The following is a 10,851-nucleotide window of genomic DNA, read 5'->3' as shown; positions in this document are numbered from 1 at the left end:
AAAAAAAATAAAAAACACTAGAGAATCTGATGATTCTATGGTTCTAAGAAATAATGGCTTGTGGGAGGCCGGAGTCAAAAGTCAGCTTGGCAGCAGTCAAAGAGGAGGCTGCTTGGCTGCTGTTATCATTCAGAGACCACGTGCAGCTGGATAAGCCCACAAGGGCACATGCCTCAGGGTATGTGAGGGCAAGACTAGAGAAGACCCTTTTTCTGAGCTCTGTTGGTATATAGCCTTGTGACTTGGGCAAGCCACAGAGTCCCAGTCAATTTCCTTTTCATTTAAATTAAACAAAGTATCTAGACAGGACAAGTTCCAGTGTCACTTCCATCTCTAACACTTTTTTGATGATAATCTTTGATTAATGTAATTATGTCAGAACGAGAGTATTATTTTATCCTCTTACTCAAGTAATTGGCATTTAAATTTCTCTCAATAGGCACAAAGTTGTCTAATGATCTTTAGCCATTCAATGCTCTTGCCATATGTTTGTAGATCCTTACAATTAAAAAAAGCATTTTCATATATAAAAATTCTGTGAAGTAGATAATATAGGAACTATGATGTATCCCAGACCTCCTAACTGGACTGGTATTTAAACTCAATCTCTTGGAGATATTGCCTCTCCATTTTTTAACAAAGCCATGCAAATATTTTTTGAGCATATACTAGATGCAAAGTACTTCACTGAACAATAGAAAAGCAGCAGTGAACAGGTCAGGTACAAACGTATCCTGAGGTTGCTCTTATCTTGCAGGGCAGAACAACATTTAATTGTAGTAGAGTGTGTGTGGTGTGTGTGATGACAGAAGATAGGAACATCCAGCCCGAGAATCTTCCCCAGGACAGAAGGCCGTGAAGATCTTCCTGGAGAAGTGACATTTAATGTGAAAAGAATGGGGTTACTTTAGTCAGGCCAATAGAAAGTTAAGGAAGAATGTTCCAGGCAGGGAGAACAAAATGTCTTTTGGATGAAGTCAGGATCTCTCCAATACCATGTATATGGGTTGGTGGAAGTAATGTAAAAAGGAGAAAAAGAGAGGCCCAAGATAAACAATGGGCAACTAGCAGGTTATTTCCCACTGTCTTTACATGTAAAATAATCTTTGAAATTGAGACTTTCCTTGTATAATTGTAGCTATCTCACATCGAAACTGGTAAAATTTGGTTAATTTTATAAAATTCCAAATCAATGTGTATATTAGGCAGTCCACGAAACTCTGAATGCCTGCCATATCCATAGCCTCTTCTATGGAAAAAGCCTGTGACAGATATTTCCTTTTCCAGGGGTCAATAGGGTTTATATCATGTGACCCTCAGCACCCTGGAGATCCCTGTTGGACCAGGGATAGGTATCTGAGCCAATGGCAGTCATAAGAGGTGGCCCAAGGGAAGAACTCTGCCTCACAGGAGTGCAACAGACTGGGTAATGACTAAGGGACCTAATCAGAATGTTTGAAGGTAAAACAGAAAGGCAAGGAGGCCAAGGGACACTACTGCTTCAGAAAGCAATGGAAGTCATGAGAGAAGAAACCACGTGGAGGTGGGGTGGGTGGAGGAAACAGTAAGGAAGGGTAGCTGCAGTGTCTGGGTGGGTGGGCAGCCACAGAAAGAAGCAGAATTGTAGGAACAGGAGAATCACAGAGAAGCAGTGGCTTCAAAGTTAGAAAACTGCTGAATGCCAGTGGTTTCGTGTGTATGTGGGAATTTATGCACCCTGACAGGGAGTGTCGCCAGGAACAGGCTTTCTGGGAGCAATCTGTCACAATTTAGTCAAATTAAAATGGACCCTACATATATTCCCCAAGCATATCTCACCCAGGTCCATAAAGGGAGTGTTTGAAAATGTTCATTACAGTTTTTTGTGGTGATAGGAAGTTGGCAGCGATCTGGAACTCCATCACGCAGATTAGACAGGCAACATGTGGTAAGAATACATCACAGAGATCTGAGCGATAGTGAACACGAACAGCCTGTTAAGAACCATGTATTTAAAACTAAAAATGCATGTGTTAAAAAAATGCAGGTTTTCTAAGAACACATACAGACCGAAAAGATATAGATGAAACACAAATGAGACTGGTCTCCTAAGGGGTGAGAAAGGAAAGAATAAGATGAAGACACAGCAATAAAAAGAAATAAGCAAACAAGATAAATAATGGGCCATGGCCTGAGGAGTGCAATTTACCCAACCTCCTGTAGCCCATGAAAGAAAGAAAAGGGGGAAAATAAGGAACAGGAGTAAAGAATTCTTACTTTGCAGATGAACAGACAAACAACTGATTGGTCATGTGACGAGTTATGGGTGAAATAGCCTGAAAGGTGAAGATTGCTTTTCCAGATCTACGGGCCCCAGCCATGCAGCGGTGGTGTTCCTGGACCTCTTTTATGCCACATATGAAGGGTGCTCAAAATGTTCATGGAAAGATTTGTGTTATCTTTTTGTCTTATTTTTCTATGAACTTTTTGAAGTGCCCTTGTATTTTTGTAATAAATCCTTATCATCCGAGGTCATCTAAACAGTCTCCATTCTCTGAAACCTTAAGGCACCTAACAAAAAGTTGTACGATGGGATATAAATGACAAATCAAGCTACTTTAATCAATCAATTAATATGTACCAGGCCCTATTCAAAGTTTTTGTATGTAAAGTATCATTTAATACTAACAATAATTGTATGTGTAGGTACAATTATTAACAATTATTATTCTTATTTTACAAATGAGGAAACTGAAGCAGAAAGAGGCTGTCACATACCCCAAAGTCACACAGCCAGTAGATGGTAACCCGGGATTCAAACCCGTGCAATTTGATTCCAGAGCCTGTGCTTGTGACCACAAATCTGTATCTAAAGATTCTCTTGAATAAATTCTATGTAACGAGTGGCTAGTTTCTCCCAGTGTCAGTGTATTAGTCGGGGTTCTCCAGAGAGACAGAACCAATAAGATAGGTTATAAATATATGAGAGGAGATTTATTAGGGGAATTGGCTCATGCAATTGTGAAGGCTGAGGAGTCCCACAATAGCCTGTCTGCAAACTGGATTCCCGTAGCATGGCTCAGTCCAAGTCCAAAGGCCTCAGCACCAGGGAAGCCGATGGTGCCGTTTGTGTAAATCCTGGAACCCAAAAGCTCAAGCCCTGATGTATGAACAGAAGAGCAGTGTGTCCCAGCTCCAGTGGATGGAGAGATTTGCCTTTTTTTTTCCCCTCCCCATTTTTGTTCTCTCTGGGCCCCCAGCAGGTTAGATGGTTCCTTTGCATATTGAGGGTGGATCTTTCCCACCCAGTCCACTCAGGCTCTCATGCTAGTCTCTTCTGGAAACACCCTCGTAGACACACCCAAAAAGATAGCTTTACTAGGTCTCTCGGTATTCCTTAATCTAATCAAGTCGACACCTAGAATTAATCATCACCATGATTAGTTAATTTTTCAAAATTCTTCCTTCTTTTACTCAAGAAGTCCAGTAGAGGCAGCTAATAACTCTTAGACTGACTGTGAAGTACACAGATTTGGCAAAATAAAGTGTTATCTCTGGGGCATGACATTCATTTCTAAAGCCTTGATCTTCCTATCCCATTAATCAAACTTAACACTGAGAACATTAGATTTGAAGCCAATGATGCTTCCTTTCCAGGCCATGTGACCTTGGATGAATGAGCAAACTTTCCTCACCTCAGTTTCCTCATTTGAAACAGCTCATGAGTCTGCTGTTACAAGGATCCGATGAGATGACGTATCATGAGGACCTGTCAGCCCTGCACAGCCTGGGCTTGGGTGACTGGGACACCCGTTTGAGATCTCCTCCCACACTGTGCCTTTCACTCCATTGTAGCAGGAGAGCCGGGGGTCTCTTGCAGAGCTGCAACCTGGGAGCGAGCTTGTGGTCACTGTACTTCCACGGTGCTGCTGTGCTAGAGAGTAAATGTATGCGGTGACTGGGCTGGCCTCGGTGTTGTCTGTTTTCTTACTCTGCGTGAGGTAACATGGCCCTTCTGGGTCTGTTTTCAATTTCCTCAACAATTGGAGCATCATGGGACTTTGCGTTCCCACCCTTACTCATCCAGTCTCTTCCACATTTCTGTTGTTGCAAACTGTGCCCATCCCAAATAACAAATTTGTCCTCCAGGCCATCTCCGAGCCTATTCTCCACACCAGAATCTGGTTTCTCCTTCCTTCAAAGTCCTTTAAAACTAGGTTTTGTTGCCTTCTTATGAAATGCCCCATCATAACTTTTGTTATAGTTTTGGACATGCTTGTGTATTCTTGTGTCTTGTTTAGTGTGTGAGCTCCTTAAGGGTGGGGCCTTGCATGTTTTACTTTTATGTCCTCCCTAGCCTTTCGCCTGGGGTCTGACACATCATGGGCACATAAAAGATGCCTGGTGAACTGAAGAGCATGAATGTGAGCTCCAGCCAGGGTGGCAAGAGCACTGAGATCCTCCAGGCTGCCCACCCCTCCTGCAGGTTACCCAGACTGCACAAAGTGGGGGGCCTTTGATTGTCGTGCACCGTATTGATATAACGAAAGCCCCAGGGGACCAGCAGCAGCATCTGACACCAGTTTTCAAGCTCTTCATTGCTTTTTCTAGAATGGTCGTGAACATAGCAGTTTTACCTTGTTCTTAGACACACAACTTTGAGTTACTACTGTTCATTGTTTATGAATCCATTCAGGAAACATTTACAAAGTGCCTACTTATATCTATTTGAGGGCCAGGGACTAAGAAGATGAAAATCTGACTATTGCTCTTGAGAAGGCCATTGTCTGATGGAAAACATAAGTCGAGGCAAAAACTTAAAACCCAATAGCAAAAAGAAATGCTACAATAGGGACATGAACCATTGGGAAGAGAAGAGCACAGAGGAGTCAGAATCCCTCAACTCATACCCAGTTTCTAATCCTTGTTAGGTTGCAGGACCTTTTTCTCTAAGTCTCCATTTCCTCATCTGTGATAGCATGAACTTATGGAATTGTTGGCAGAGATTAAATGAGACAATGCATGAAAAGCACTTGCACAGTGCATAGCCCATAGAGACACTTAGTAACTGTTACCTGCAGCCATTGTTCTTGATGTTCCAGTTCTTCCCATTTGAGGGTGGGAGTGGCATTTACCTCATGGGATTACCATGAGAATCAAATTATGTGATGCATGGGAGGTGCCTGGCACAGTGCCTGACAGTAGCACCTGCTAGTTGTTAGCTATGATTCTTATTTTGTGCAAAGTAAAAAAGAAGGGAACATAGAAGTGTTTAGAGGTGTCATGTACTAATGTCTGCAACTTACATTGAAATATATCAGAAAATACAATGGATTGGGTAGATGAGTAAAGGCAAGGAGACGTGGATAGATGCAATGGAACAATTATAGCAAAATCTTAATTGTAGAATCGAGAAGGTGAGTACATGGGTGTTCACTGTACCGTTCTTTCAACTTTTCTGTATGTTTGACATTTTTCATAATAAAATCTGGGAGACCAAAGGTGTGGCTGAATGTTTGGATGGTCTTTGAGCTAGGATTTTAACAAGGAAATTTCATGGAAGGGAGTGAGACCCAGAATGATCTGCCCTTGGCTGCTCTTCTCTGCCTTATAAGAGAACAGCAAGTGCTAAGGCTCAGAAACACGAAGGAGAAGGTATCCTCCGGCAGGGTGGGGGTGGGATGAAGGTATGTGAAGAGGGGCAGAGGCTGTAGTGGCTAGGAGCCCAGACATCCTAGTTTCAAATCCCAGCTCTGCACTTACTGGCTTTGCAACCTGGGAGGAGTTGCTTAAGTCTTTGTGCTTCGTTTTTCTTTTCCGTAAGAACAGAGCTAACATTACCTACCTTCTAAGATTGCTTTCAGTAACAGATGAATTAATGTCACCATTACCATCATTATCTTCTCAGGACAGTGTATCCTCTTAGCACTGGTGTCTCCATGGTTCCGCTCCTTGTTGAATGAGAGGCTTCTGGAGAGACTCAGTTGGAGGGAGCTAGGGAGGGATGGAGGAAGGATCACAGTGGGTGAAGTTAGGGGAAGAGTTGAGAGGGCGTCTAGCATCCGAGAAAGATGTAGACGCAGGCACCAGTCTGATAAACAGAAGAGGCCCAAGCTGACCACTTGTTCTGTGTCATGCACATGGCTTCTCATATTATATTTAAGATGCTGGTGAAATTATAATCCTGTTGTAGTTCTTTGGAGGCTCGTTCATCAACCTGGGCAGTGCATGTGGTTGGCGGGGAGCCAGCACCACCATCCCCCGGCTCCCGCCTCCACATGACTTAGCACAGATCAGATGCTTTAATAGCTGCTGATTCCAAGTTTGAACTTGCCCCCAAATAAAAGCCTCCCTCCTCCCTCTCCACTTTCCTTCACTTTCACAACCCACTCCTCACTTCCAATTTATCAGCTAGTAAATTTTGAGTTGAACTTGGAGCCAAAGTTTCATTTATTTTTGGCAAGGGATCAACTTCTTCCAAGAAAAGAAAAGGAAAAAAAAAAAAAAAAAAAAAAAAAAAAAAAAAAAAAGGAGAGGTGGAAGGGGAGGTTTTTAAAAAACCTGCTAAACAAAAAGGCCTCATGGAAACAGCCCCACATTAGGTAGCTCAGTGCAGAGAGAGCAGTGTTTTTTGATGCATTAAGTGTGGGTGAATTTGAAACAGTTGGAAATGATCTAAATGTGCAGCTGGGTGGGGTTACCAACCAAGCACAGATGGTTTCCTGGTTTGGAAAGGTCATGGGGTCATGGATGACACAGGTTGCTTCCAAACTAGAGAGAGGGTATGCGTGTTACCATAGCAACCACACTCATTTTGATTTTGGATTGTGTGGCCACTGGACATATGACACCCCTTGTGCTTGTGTATGGCAGAAGATCTGTTGGTCTAAAACTGCCCGAGAGGATCTGCCAACCCCTTGAAGAACAAGGAATATTTCGAACAATAAAAAAGACATACAGATAGCTCAACTGCATTCATAATGGAAAAATGCAAACCAAATCATCCGACTGGAAAAAATTTAAGTCTGATAATAACCATCAGCTTGGAACGTTTTTTTTTTTTTTTTACATTTGATAATGTTCACTTTCGGAAACATTGTGGAAAAATGGCCACTCTCTCACATTGCAGGTAGTAATGCAAATGGCATTACCTTTCTGGAAAGAAGTTTGACAATATCTTCCTCCATCACCTCCCCCCCTCCACTGATTTATTTCTTCCCCTTTAGCTCCATAGGCAATCACTCCTCATATGTTTAATGCATATCATTTTGTATGTATTCTTGCAAAATGTGAGATACTGTTTTGTGTGGATATGTTTTTAACTTACCAGCTAGTAAGTGTGGGCAAGTTACCTGACTCCTCTAAACCTTGGTTTCTCACTTCTACAATGGCAATTACTACCTACTTCACAGGAATTTTGGAGAATTAAATTAAATGGACATGCCTGGCATTATACATAGTAATCACTCAATAAATGGTAGCAGTTATTTATTGTTAAAAGTAACAGCTGCAAACCAGTTCTGCCCAGTGAAGAAATTTGTTTTATTCCAACCCAGTCTCTCTAACTCATCCACCAGGAATTTCTCCTGACTGAGAAGAGGATGGAGTGCATGTAAGTGGGTCTTTTTAGGATGCAGACCTAGAGAATACTGAGCTCCCTGAGCTCAACTGTTCTTCTAGCTTTAGCCTTGTTGTTTAAGCTGGGAATACAATGTCCATGGAAATTCAGATGCCCATGCAAGCTTACCAGGCAGAGACTATAAAGTGAAATTTCCTGACCTCCAGCAAGGTATCCTTAAAGCATTAGAACCCCAGCCATGCATGGATATCAATAGCTATTTATTAAGGAGGGGGAGAGTGGCACCCAAAAGGAATCCTCTCGGTGGAAGGGCTGTAAAAGGTCTCCAACCATTGCCCTACCTCATGCTTGCTCGCCTGCTGTGGGACTCCCTCAGGGGCAGCAGCCAGGAGCAGGGGCAGCTTCCAGCGTGAGGGATGGAGCAGACATGAGCAGGCCATGACCATGACCTTGCTGCCACCTTAATTGCTTCTCACAAAGAAACTAATGCTGCTCCTTTTGTTAGAAACCCAGCTCTCCAATTCTGATGCTGTATGGATTCTTTGAAACTGGAACCACTATCTCTTGTCACACTCCAAAGATTGGGCAGTTTTAGTGTCTTCTGAACTGGGCACCAAGCCCCACCACCTAGAAGGGAGTTCTGCTGTGGAGCGATCCCCAGTAGAAAGGAGTTGTCATCTAAACTAATGTCACCACTTGAATTCATCACAGAGACTTTGGAGGACAAAAGGCTCTGGGCATCAGCTCAAGCTGAGAGACTTAAAAAAAAAAAAGTCCTTGCCCTAGAGAGCCTGGCATGTTTTTGGTTTAGTTTCAAGGAACTTCTAATCAGTAGAGCTGTCTGAAGTGAAGTAGCAAGTTTCTCATCTCCAAAAGTGTTCAATCAGAGACTGGCAAACCACTGGACATAAATATCCTGTAGGAGTTAGATGATCTCAAAGGCCCTCAATTCTATGGCAAAATCCTGTCTTTTCTCTCACTCACCAAAGAGGTGAGCAAATAGAGGAAACCCTGTATGAGCACAAAGTAAGGTAGAATGTCATCAGATTTCCCATACTAAATATTGTTTCTGTGGAAGGAAACCAATGTGGTCTACAGGACAAAACCTTGCAGACACTGTAAAGGATTTATCAACAAGCTGAGTGACTTCCATGCTAGTTGCTTCTGCTAAGCCCCTGTTCCCCTACCTGTTGCATTCGGAGTGGAGTCAGAGCATACTTAGGTTTCTTTATGTTGGGAACTTTGATTTAGAGCTGATAACTGGTCAGAAAATAATGTTCAAACATCTGTATGCAGATGGACATATGGAAGGTCCACGATGAAAGAATAAAACCCACAGAACTTTCCAAGGTTATACATGTCATTTTTCACTTGTGTTCCTGGCTAAGAAAAGTATGCGTTGGAGAATGAATAAGGAGGAGGGGTCTCAAAACCTTCTCCATCAGTACTGCACAACTTGGTTATGGAGGGCTGGAACTTTCTTACCAAATGCTGCTCGGGGTTTGCAGCTTGTGCTTCAGGCCAGAATAAAGAGTGAGTCCATCTTTTAAATTCCAAGGAGCCCTGGCTTCTGCAGGAAAGGAAGATGTGTCTGCTTTCATCTATGCTAGGGCTGCCATAACAAAGTACCACAAACTGGGTAGCTTAAGCAACAGAGATTTATTGTCTCACAGTTCCAGAAGCTAGAAGTCTGAGATCAAGGTATGTGCAGGATTCATTCCTTCTGAGGCCTGTGAGAAGAGGATCTATTCCAGGTCTGTCTCTTTGGATTGTAGAAGTCTGTCTTCTTTACATTTCTTTTCACACTGTCTCCCCTCTGTGCATGTCCAAATTTCCCCCTTTCATAAGAACACTAGTCATATTGGATCAGAGCCCACCCTAATGACCTCATTTTAACTTGATTATTTCTGTAAAGACTCAATTTCCAAACACACCCATATTCTGAGATACTGGGGGTTAGAACATCAATATATGAATTTTAGGGGGACACAATTCAACCCATAACACCTCCCACACCACCCCACCCACCCTACTGGGTAATGTCACAATTGGCAGGGTTGGTAATTGGTAGTGAGTCATGAAAATGACTATGTACTCCTCTAGGTTCATCCATCCCATTTGGCTCCATTTCCCCCCAGATCTTTAAACTAATATTTTTTTCTTATATTAATATTTCTTTGGATTTGGTGGGTGATGCGTGTGTGTGTGTATGAAGTGTATGAGAGAGAGAGAGACAGAGAAATGGAGCATTTATCTGTGGGCTGTATGTATGTCCAGTTTCTATATGAATAACTGGCCTTGAGCTCTTGTCTCAGGGCTTCCTGAGGACAATCTTGAGATAAGAGTAGGGGTGAAGCAGTAGCCTCACATCCGCACCAACAGGAAAAAGGCTCAGTGTAAATCTCATCTCGGTCTCATCTCAGTAATTACTCCACCAGGCATTTATGTTGGGCTGGGTCCCAACGCCCTACCGAGGTAGCTGTCATCTTAATTCTGGGCTCAAATGACCCACTTGGCAGTTGAGTTTATCCTGAAACTCTTTGGAGGGTGGGAAGATGGAGGGCCCTGAGGAGTCATCTGTTGCTCTATGCTCTGGGTCCCCAAAGACTGGGACCTCTGGGATTGGTCATGCTCAGGAAGGAGAGAGTGCCTGACCAATGCCCAGCAGTCCAGACCATCATCAGGGAACGACTTCCAAGCCTATGCTGTCAGTATATTTTTGACTTTCTTTTGGGGTTAACTGCCAAGGTTAATCTATGATCTTGTTTACTCTGTGACTGACTAGCTATTTAAATGGACTGGAAATAAATATCTCAAGCCTACATGCCCTAAAACAGTTCCTCTAAGTTCATGTAGTGAAGCTTATAAAGGACGCAAGGGGGAAGCAGAAGCAGGTCGTTTTGAAGTGGTAAGAACTCATGCAAGAAGCCGGAATCTGATTCTGGTCTTCAGCGACTCAGTGGATGAAGATGAAGACTTTAACTTCTGTCTCCTGGCTCCCAGTGGAGAGCATATTCCAGCAGACTACCCCGCTGCCTGACCTGACCCAACTGTATAAAGCTGTTGGTGGAGTATTCCAAAGGCAGTCATGAGCAACAAGTCAATCCCCAATGTCAACTTCTTCGATCTGTCAGCCATGAAAACACTGGACTTCCCAGTTTCCAGGGCTGGAAAGAGAGTTATCACCCTATTGTGATGTGAGTCTCACTATAGAATGCTAGTGCGTGACCATAGCTTTTACCTGTCACCTGCAAACAAGCAAACAAAATAAACAAATACAAGATGGCCTAATT

At 42.9% G+C, this 10,851-nt stretch overlaps 1 pseudogene; it reads left to right on the top strand.

Annotated features, from left to right (window-relative positions):
- Positions 1–10,598, top strand: part of LOC103602362 — a 62,038-nt pseudogene extending 51,440 nt beyond the window's left edge.
- Positions 10,599–10,851: the final 253 nt, after the last annotated feature.

This window comes from Galeopterus variegatus, unplaced genomic scaffold, assembly GCF_000696425.1.
Source record: "Galeopterus variegatus unplaced genomic scaffold, G_variegatus-3.0.2 Scaffold4111, whole genome shotgun sequence".
Taxonomy (NCBI): Eukaryota; Metazoa; Chordata; class Mammalia; order Dermoptera; family Cynocephalidae; genus Galeopterus; species Galeopterus variegatus.
This window is presented reverse-complemented; position numbering and strand designations above follow the sequence as displayed.